The sequence below is a fragment of the Lactuca virosa genome, chromosome 3 (genome assembly GCF_052849685.1).
Source record: "Lactuca virosa cultivar CGN04683 chromosome 3, Lactuca_virosa_CGN04683_v6, whole genome shotgun sequence".
In the NCBI taxonomy this organism is placed as follows: Eukaryota; Viridiplantae; Streptophyta; class Magnoliopsida; order Asterales; family Asteraceae; genus Lactuca; species Lactuca virosa.
In genome coordinates this window covers 124,867,688-124,879,188 of record NC_136428.1, presented here as the reverse complement: position 1 = coordinate 124,879,188, position 11,501 = coordinate 124,867,688, and positions in this window count along the sequence as shown.

Below are 11,501 nucleotides of genomic sequence, written 5' to 3'. Positions count from 1 at the left end.
TCAGGACAAAGAATTGCCAGATCACAGAACCTACTGGTATAGGTTGATATGTCAGAACCAACCATTGTAAGAGCCCATAGTTCTTGCTCCAGTTTCTGGATCTCCCCTCGCGGACAATATTCCCACATTAACATGGCTTTTAGGCTCTCCCAGCTGATGGAGTTAGCCACTATCAGAGTAAGTGACTTAATGTGGCCATTCCACCACGTTAGAGCCCTATCAGAAAAAGTACATGCTGCAAATTTAACTTTGCTACCCTCAGGACAGGAGCAAATTTCAAAGATTGCTTCCGTCTTCTCAAGCCATTGTCTTAGTGCCATAACTCCCCCAGTCCGGTTAAAGGTCCTGGGTTTGGCATTAGAAAAATCCTTATAAGTGCATTCTCGCGAATGCCCATGACTTTCACCATGGTTAGAAGGATGTGCACCGACTCCCGACCCACTAACACCAGGAGTATGGATATGAGACATGGCAGCCGCTACAACCGCCGTGACCGCCGCTTGAAACATAGTGGGGTCGAATTGAGGAGGGGGTGGTGAGGGTGGCGTCGGTGCTTCATTGGTGTTGATACGTCTTGGATTTCTACGAGGAGGCATCTCTTGCTATATAAGTCAATAGATAAAAAGACAGTGAGATATCAAGAATGAATATGAATTTGATATATCTGAACTAAACACTTAATTCAACATGAATTTCACAAAGAATTGGAAATAGAAATCCACTGCAAGTACAACTTGCAACAGGATAATATGAAATTGAATGGTTATTTTTCAAAAAGTATGAATGTACATGTCGACTGTATTGGTATATTAAGTGTATAAGGTCCAGAAAACTTGACCTTAAAGCAGGATTATAATATACCCCAACACTGAGAAAGTGTCGACATCAAACCGACCTACCGAAAATAACATTTCCGCAGTCGTAGTGAAAGCATGAAAAATAACACTGGAACATTTCTGTGATCCAAAACTTTGGAATAAGATGTTTATGAGAATTGTACTAACTCTTGTTGAAGTAAAGTGCTTATTGTTTTATTGATACTCGGTTTTGTACATGTCGTGAAAAGTAGTATATACATTCGATATAGAAAGTAGAAAGTAGAAGTAGTGCGAACACCACTTGCGGCGGTTGCTACGACGATTGCTAAGTCCTGCTTTATCCTGCGTCTTCCAGCGCCTTTCTTGGGCAGCTTGATGCTCCTTCAATTCTCTTATTTCCGATTCAGCAGCATTAAGTTGCCTTTGAAGGGCTTCAGTATGGTGCTGGGTGTCATCTTGCATTTCGTCAAGACGAAGGATATCTGCAGTGTTCGCCTGCGCAACCGCATTCACTTCTAGGATCCGATTGATCGACATCCTTGATTGATCGAACTGCCGGGCTATTCGGTTTACTATAACTGGAAGAGCTCTGTCAGTGGTTCCTCCTCTAGAGACGTTATAGAAACCTCGTGCCATTCCGTAAGGAGGGCGTTGGCCGTCTTGTCGACTCCAATGGTTTATGTATTGGCCCCATTCGGGTATGGGTTATGCTTCCTCTTGCCTCAGGGGACGCTCCCCAGGGTTGCAAACTTGTGGCTCTGTATCCGTACCACATGACTCACTGTCCTCAAAGGGTTCTTCGCCTGAGTCTGTGACCCAGCCTGCATTCTGTGGATTGTAGGGGTCTCCCGGTAAATTAGGTTCAGCTATAGGTTCTGTATTAGAGGTAAGGTTAGTAAAAAAACTCTCCGTAGTATTTTAGTCTGTGTTTTCTGTTCTATAGTTCTTCTGTAGGTGTATGGTAAGTTTTAGACATGTCGCAACACCACTATCACTCCCAAACACATGTTGGTCATATCTCAAATCAATATAGTTGATCAGGCTATATTAATTCCAGATATGATTACATAACTGCCCAGGTTTGACTATAGTGTTCAACATCCAAATACTTTTAATTTCTTATGATTGTGATATTGTACTTGTAAGTATGAGTGTGTTCTTATGACTGTGATACTGTACTTGTAGGTATGAGTGTTAGTATACTTCTTATAAAAATACCTAAATCTTTAAAAGTATACTTGTAGTCAGAGGTCCTTGCCCCGATGTATTTATAGTTTGTATATCTTTTATGGATTGATATACTGAGTTCACTATAAACAATGCTCTGATACCAATCTGTCACACCCCCAAACCAGACGGCGGAAACGTCTGGGGGTGGAGGACTTCAATTGTAGAATCACAACACATGCATCATAGTAATCAAAGTACAAACAACCATTGTATTTAAAAGGTATAAGTATTTACATGTGTTCAATCATTGTATATTGAACCAAAATATAATCATACAAAGAAGATATGACTCAACATAGCTCCATCTTCTCAAAAAGCTCGGGGAGTACCTGTGTATTATTTCCTTGAGAATACAAGTAATTTGAAAAGAGAGTATCAACATAAAGTTGAGTGAGTGCATAAGTGATTATGTTTAAAGGATGTCTCTGTATCTTGTATATGTAACTTGTTCCAGAAAATCCTATATTTTCTGTTGTATATGAAAAGTAGTTTTATTCCCATAAAACCGTTCTCTGTGTATTAATGTTTTGTATTTGTATTCCTTTATGAAAACTTGTAACTGAGAGTATGCCTGGCTCCACCAGCTGTTATTGAAAACTGTATTGAACCATTGTATTTTGTATTCTGTAAACTGGTACTTTGAAGGTGTACTTTCGTTTAGTTGTTTATACACTAACGTATTGTTAATATCTTTTTGATGAGTTATTATAACGATACTACGATGGATGGCTGAAACAAACGCTTTGTGGGCGTTTAAACTGGTGATAACAATTGCCACTCATCGGCGTGTATGCCCGACTGTAGCTAACAGCCTGAGTGCGGGGTTGTCAATCCCGATAAAGATCTATACACAACTTGTTTCGATCCCCGGCTGGAGATTCTGGTTATAATGTCAGGACTTTTCCTATGTTGTCTAAAATGAATTAAACAACCTGAATTGAATGTCTCATAAAAAGCATATAAACGTTACATGTATATTAGTTTTGAAAACCCAATCATTCTGAAATAAATGATTGACAGTATGTTCTTGATTCAAAACCCAATCATTCTGAAATAAATGATTGACAGTATGTTCTTGAATTAGAATTTCTAACATGTATTTGATAAGTGTAAACCCTTGATTTGTTCTGTATCAAAACCCTTGTTTCTTGTAAGACTGTGTATTCTAGTATACTTGAATCATGAATTATTGTTCTATGTATAAATTATACCTATTATAATTTATATGTACTTTCTGAATGTGTATTTAACCATGTTTGCATGTAATCCGTTGCTCAGCATGTTACAAAGGTAGTTAAACTCATGAAATAACTATTATATTTATATACATATACAATTTTATATATAAGTAAAACTTAAACGACACTCGAACAAATAACCGGTACTATAAGCCCACATCCAAACAAGGAAAAGGACCCAGAATGAGTTATCAGTCCTAAGTCTTTTAACTCTCATTTATATATATATATATATATATATATATATATATATATATATATATATATATATATATATATATATATATATATATACAAATATGAATTTTGGGGAAAAATATAAGTTTATAAAAGAGTTTAATGTTTTGAGTATTTATAATGATTTAATGTTGTTTTATCATGATTTTATAACACAAAGTTCTTGTGTTATGCTTGTATTCCCCCCTTTAAAACCGTAGAAATTTTGAAAATACGGGGGTATGTACTCACTTGATAGATGGTGAATCGAACAGAGTTTCGTTTCACGAAAAGGAGTTTATTTGTCGAGAAACCGGCTCAAATCGGGCAAAGTTTCGACAGGAGAGAGGTTACTTCTCGGGAATCTTAGGGCTTCGAGGCTTGCTCAGGGCTCGAGACTTGATACCGGGGCTTTAGGGGTTGTATATGAGTTTGTGGAAGTGGAAAATATGAAAGAGAATGAAATTTGGGGTGAAAAGTGTACAATAATCCGGAACCCTCGCATGCCTTATATAGGCCGAAGCCTCGGATCCGAGGCTATGCGAGGCTGACACGCGTCGGACAGGTGGCGAAGGAATGGCTCATTTCGGACAGCAGGCTCGCAAGGTGGGAGGCTCGGATTGGACCAGACTTCGGTCCAGTAGGAAGGAGGCACGTGCGAAGGAGGGTGTCCGAGGGGCATCTCCGGGGTGTCTCCTGCGAAGGTGTCCGAGGATGACTGGACCGCGGAGTTGGTCGGATCAGAAGGTGCCACGCAAGGCTTCGGTCCAATCAGCAGCCGCCACGTGCGAGGGTGACGTGTCATGCGAAATTGCCCGATTTTTCCTATTTTTCTTTATTTTTGTGCCAAAACTTGCGAAAATCATAACTTTTGCATACGAGCTCTGTTTTTGGCGTTCTTTATATGGACGCATAGGTAAAGTCATACTCTACGACTTTCATTTAGAATTCGTCGGCTAATTTTGACTTTATTTTTAATATTATTATTTTAAACAGACCGGGACGGGAATCCGTTAAAAATTCATAACTTCTTCATCCGACGTCCGTTTTTGTCTGTCTTTTTACCGTTGTACTACTACCGACGAGACCTTCAATTCTCGTTTAGGTTGTGTCGGCTAAAAATCGCTCGATCTTTATTTCGAGTTTTTAGCTGTACACTGCTATACTGAAAGTTAGAAAAATCATAACTTCCTCATACGAAGTCAGATTTTTCCGTTGCTTTTTATGAAAGTTATCGGTTTAACGTAAACTACAACTTTCATTTAGATTGTTAAGGCTAAAAAGCCTTTTATTGAAAATTCAGTTTTTACACTGAACAATGTTTTGCCGGTTTTGTCGCGGATTTTCGATTGGTCATAACTTCTTCGTTATAACTCGGATTTTAGTGTTCTTTATGTTTTTGGAAACCTTGTTACAATCTCTATCACTTGGTTCATCCCAATCGAGATTGTTAAATAATTTATTTTTGAGGTTCAATTATGTAAATATACACATTATGCTAAAATTTCTCTTTATTATTATAAAAAGAAATACACATTGACCTATACTATTACATAGGTTTGAAATAACAATTTGTTACAAAGGGGGAGCAATAAAAGAAAATTCTGGAATAACAAAAAGAAGCAGTCGGTACCAGACTCCGCCAAAAAGCAACAGACAGTTGCTGTCCGTGCTGCCACTGCTCCTGCCACTCCAGCACCACAGAGGAAATATGCTGGAAACCTTCCCAAGTGCAACAAGTGTAATTTCCACCACACTGGTGCTTGTCGGGAAATGTACTGCAACAATTGCAACAAGAAGGGGCATACCGCTCGCTTCTGTAGGGTGCCAGCTCAACCAATCACTCAAGTCGCCAATACGGGGGCAAGTCAAGCCTGTTACGGCTGTGCGGAGACAGGGCACTTCAAAAGAAACTGCCCAAAAGCACGAACCCCTAATGCTGGTGGCGTGGGGAGAGTCCTGGCTATAGGACATGGAGAAGCAGTCAAGGACCCCACAGTGGTTACTGGTACGTTTCTTCTCAATAACTCATATGCATGCATACTCTTCGATAGTGGAGCGGAGAGGAGTTTTGTGAGCCATCAATTCAAAAAATTACTTAGACAAGATCCCCAATTACTAAAAGACACATACGTCGTAGAAATGGCAAACGGAAAGGCAGAGCGCACTAGCGATATATACTCAGGGTGTACCCTCACTCTAGACAATCATTCATTTAAAATCGACCTAATGCCGGTAACAATAAAAAGTTTCGACATAATCATCGGTATGGATTGGTTAAGTTCTCATCGTGCCGACATTCTATGTTACGAAAGGGCCGTTCGCCTCAATCTGCCAAGTGGCGAAACCCTTCTCATCTACGGTGATAAACCCAGTGCAAACTGGAAAATCATCTCTTGCGTCAAGGCTCAAAAGTATCTCCGAAAGGAATACCACGCCTTCTTAGCCCACGTAGTAGATAAGAAACAAGAGATGAAGGATATCAAAGACATTCCAGAGGTGTGCAACTTCCCCGACGTATTCCCAGAAGACCTTCCAGGTGTACCACTCGCACGACAAGTCGAATTCCGAATCGACTTGGTCCCCGGAGCTACCCCAGTAGCCAAAGCTCCATACCGCCTAGCGCCAGCGGAAATGCAAGAATTGTCCAGTCAACTGAACGAACTGTTAAGCAAAGGGTTCATCAGGCCGAGATTTTCACCTTGGGGAGCACCAGTCCTGTTTGTGAAGAAGAAGGACGGATCTTTTCGCATGTGCATCGACTACCGCGAGTTAAATAAGCTTACCATCAAAAACCGATACCCTCTACCCCGAATCGACGACCTCTTCGACCAACTTCAAGGAGCAAGCTACTTTTCAAAAATCGATCTGAGGTCGGGTTACCATCAACTACGAGTTCAAGAAGAAGATATCCCCTAGACAGCCTTCAGAACTCGCTATGGGCACTACGAGTTTGTAGTGATGCCCTTCGGGTTAACAAACGCACCTGCGGTATTCATGGACCTGATGAATCGAGTGTGTCGACCCTACTTAGACAAGTTCGTGATCGTATTCATCGACGAAATTTTGGTCTACTCACGGAGCGAGGAAGAGCACCGCCAACACCTGCGACAAGTGTTAGAGACATTGAGAGCTGAGAAGCTTTATGCTAAATTCTCTAAGTGCGAATTCTGGATCCGGGAAGTGGATTTCCTTGGTTATGTGGTCAGTGAAAGAGGGATACATGTGGACCCCTCCAAAATCAAGGCAATCGAGAACTGGTCAGCACCTACCACACCAACGGAAATCCGACAATTCTTAGGGCTTGCTGGATACTACCGGAGATTCATCCAAAACTTCTCCAAGATCGCTAAACCGCTCACCACCCTGACTCAAAAAGGTGTGATGTTTAAATGGGAAGATAAACAAGAAGCTGCCTTCCAAACGTTAAAACAAGCCCTGTGCAGCGCACCGATCCTGTCTCTGCCAGAAGGAACCGAAGACTTTGTAGTCTACTGCGACGCATCAAACCAGGGGCTTGGGTGTGTATTAATGCAGTGCGGAAAGGTCATTGCCTACGCATTGAGGCAATTGAAAACTCACGAGGTCAACTACGCCACACATGACCTCGAATTGGGAGCAGTAGTGTTCGCCCTAAAGATCTGGAGGCACTACCTTTACGGAACAAAGTGCACTGTCTTTACCGATCACAAGAGCCTTCAGCACATTCTCAACCAAAAGGAGCTCAACATGAGGCAAAAGCGATGGGTAGAACTACTGAACGATTACGAGTGTGAGATTCGTTATCACCCAGGTAAGGCAAACGTAGTAGCAGACGCCTTAAGTCGAAAGGAATACTCGGGGCGCCGAGTAAAGTCATTAACGATGACAATCCATTCACACCTGTCCACACAAATCAAAGAGGCTCAGCTGGAGGCCTTGCAACCGGAAAATGTGACGGGTAAGGCATTAAGAGGAATTGATAAAAACCTAGAAGTCAAAGACGACGGAGTTCGTTACCTCGTGAACCGAATCTGGACACCGAAGTTCGGTGGTTTCCGAGACGTCATCATGAACGAAGGACACAAGACTCGATACTCCATCCACCCAGGTTCAGATAAGATGTATCTGGATCTCAAGAAGTTGTACTGGTGGCCAAACATGAAAGCCGAAATTGCTACCTATGTAGGCAAGTGTTTGACTTGCGCCAAGGTCAAAATAGAATATCAGAAACCCTCAGGACTACTACAACAGCCTGATATACCTGACTGGAAGTGGGAACGGATAACCATGGACTTCATAACCAAGCCACCTAAGACCACGGGCGGGCTTGATACCATATGGGTAATCGTAGACAGATTGACCAAATCAGCGCACTTCCTGCCGATAAAAGAAACCGACAAGATGGAGAAACTGACTAGGACGTACATCAAAGAGATTGTACGACTGCATGGCGTGCCAAAATCCATCATCTCAGACAGGGATAGTCAATTTACCTCGCGATTCTGGCAGTCACTTCAGAAGTCCTTGGGAACTAGGTTGGACCTGAGTACAGCCTAATACCCACAAACCGACGGGCAAAGTGAGAGAACCATTTAGACGCTAGAAGACATGCTTAGGGCGTGTGTGATAGACTTTGGTAAAGCCTGGGATACTCATTTACCACTTGTCGAATTCTCATACAATAACAGTTATCACACTAGCATCAAGGTTGCACCATTTGAAGCCCTCTATGGCCACAAGTGCAGGTCACCTCTGTGCTGGGCTGAAGTGGGTGACACGCAACTAGCTAAGGGACAAGTCCCTAATAGCACCCTCACTGGCCCGGAGATAATAAGGGAAACTACAGAGAAGATAGTTCAAATCCGAGAACGATTAAAAGCTTCTAGAGGCAGACAGAAAAGTTACGCGGATAACAGATGAAAGCCCTTGGAATTCCAGGTTAGAGATCACGTGCTATTAAAGGTCTCACACTGGAAGGGTTTAATACGTTTCGGCAAATGAGGAAAGCTGAACCCTAGATACATCGGACCATTCGAGATCCTCGCTAGGATTGGCCCGGTAGCTTACAAGCTTCACCTACCACAGGAACTTAATAACGTACATCCTACCTTCCACGTATCGAACTTAAAGAAATGTCTATCCGACGAGACCCTCGTGATACCACTCGACGAAATTGAAATCAACGAGAGTCTCTACTTCGTGGAAGAACCGTTAGAAATCATGGATCGAGAGATCAAAAGAACAAAGCAAAGTCGTACTCCCATTGTGAAGGTCCGCTAGAACGCTAAACGAGGACCTGAATTCACCTGGGAACGCGAGGATTAGATGAAACAAAAGTATCCACATCTCTTCCCAAATTCTTGAAGTCCCAGTCAAAAATCTAAATTTCGGGACGAAATTCCTTCTAACGGTGGGATGATGTGACAACCGTCAAATTCTGGTCAAGTCAAAGTCAAATAAAGTCAACAAGTCAAACCGGTCAACTCTACTAACTCTTGTATACTAGGGTTTACGTTATGTAATTATTGTACAATTCACTATTTTAATAAGAAGTCATCACTTGGAAAGTTCGTATGTGTAGGATACTTGAGCCCTAATCGGGGTAAGTGATGTAGCAAAGCGATAAAACACTATTACATACCCTTCGGGGGTGTGTAAGACTCTTAAACATGGCTTAACGGGGTTTACGGAGCTTACGTTACAAAGCCAAACACTCAAAAAAGTCACAAAAGAAGTCTCTCCCAATCTCTTTCACTCTATCTCTCCCTATCTGAAATCTCTCCAAGTATGTGAAATCTCTCCCAAATCTCTCTAAGTATGTCAAATCTCTCCAAGTATGTCAAATCTCTCCCAAATCTCTCCAAGTATGTCAAATCTCTCCAAGTATGTCAAATCTCTCCCAAATCCCTCTCAAAATCTCTCTCAACTTCTTATAATCACTCGGGGCATCCCGACCCTTAATTTAGTCAAAAACCGCTCAAAAACGGAAGTTTACGCGAAAAACAGCTTTAAGGAGCCGAACCCTCTTAGGAACCGAACCTCCCTTATGGAACCGAAACCTCTTGAGAACCGAAACCACCTTCCTGAACCGAACCTACTAAGAGACCGAACTCGCCCTTCGGTCCGAGAATGCCACCTTCGGTCTGAGAATACACCTTCGGTCCGAGTATGCTACCTTCGGGTCCGAGATGCGAAGCTGCTCAAGACCGAACCCTACTCTCGGTTCTAATGGCTAGGACCGAACCTCCGACCCTGAACTTCGGAAATTCGCAACTTTTACCCGGTTTTCAATATTTTTAGCGTTTTGAGCCCGTTTTTCGTGATTTTAACGCGGGATTTTCACCCAAACTTATATTTTGACATATAAGACCCCATATTTCCATAATCTAATCACATTATGAGGGTAATCAATATCTAAGACTAAAAATATAGTGGGTAAGATATGGAGTGGAGTGTTAACTTATCCTTTGGGCAAGGACACAAGTCACCTCCCATACCCACTCCAAGACCATCCCCAGTTACTATTCCACCATACATGGTCATTTCATTGTCCTTTTCCCACTCTTTTCAGCCAAGTGCCTTGACACAAGGATAGTAAGACCCTTATCTCTCCTCCCATTTCACTCACACTTCACCAAGAAGCAAAAACTCATTCTCTCTCACTATCTCTCTCTAATCTCGAAAAGTCCAAGGCTGATCACAAGCTCTTCATATACTCCTAGTAAGTAATACCACTCCTCACATGATTATTTCTTCTTCTTTCTACTTAAATCATGAATATCTTATACAAACATCATCATATGTGTGTTAGATCTTTGAATCTTCAAGCACCTTCTAAGTGTTCTTGAGTTGAACACCTACTTTCTTCATCATCCATCCCCTGAAATCACACAAGGTGAGTTCATACCCCTATCTTTTCATGTTTTTCTTAAGTTTTAAGGGGGGGGGGGAATACAGGTTAAAACACCAAGAACACAACTAAACTCATTCAACAACTTTCATCAGAAAAGTTTAACTCCATTCACGGACTGTTTTGGTCAACTTAAACATTTCAAAACTGTATTAGCTGCAAATAGTTCAGGTTCATACCTTTAAAATTAATAGTTGCACATCACCACACGATTTTTCTACAATTTATGGTGATTTTTACAAAACTGCCTATCATTTCAAGAACAAATCCGGACCAGTCTGTGAATATGGACCTTTTCACACAAGTGGGAAGTCAGTAAAAATCATAATAAAATTTATGAACAAACTAGACACATTTTACAAACTCTCAGAATTTACAGATTCTGATTTAGACTTTTGATGATTTTTCTATAAATCTTCTAAGAACAGGAATAGAAATATTAACACTAGAAAATGTTATCTATTTCACTTACACCTTGTAACTTGTTGAGCAAGGTGTGTATCATTATGTGCATATATGTGTTATATTATATGTCATTTTGTCTTGGTAAATAGACATACAACAGAAAACAAATGTATTTTTACCTCCACAAATATGGTAATTTATTTAAAATAAACAAAGTTTATATCCATTGCATTCAAACATTTTGATAAACTATTGTAAGTATAGTTTATGTTCATTACTACTACTATCATTTGATAAACTATAATAGGTATAGTTTATGATGCACTACACAACAAGTTCATTACTAGAGGTTTCATTGCACAATAAGGGTTACTACACGTAAATCCGTTAATGACTAAATTGTGATACATTCGCTTCATGTTACTTTTCAAGTAATGCACTATAAGTCCTGTATTGTAACCAGAGTCTCTTTGAAGGAGAGCGTGATAGTTGTGTATAGATCTATATTGGGATTGACACCCCACACCTTGCTGTTAGCTACAGTAGGACCTCGAGGTCTACGGGTGACAAATGTCATAACATTTCCGACGCCTGAAGAACGTCGTTTCAGGCCATCTAGGTCATAGCATGGTTATAATAACTCACATAAAGTATTAACTACTCATAGGAATTATGAGAATTTCATTAAATCAAACGAGTTTA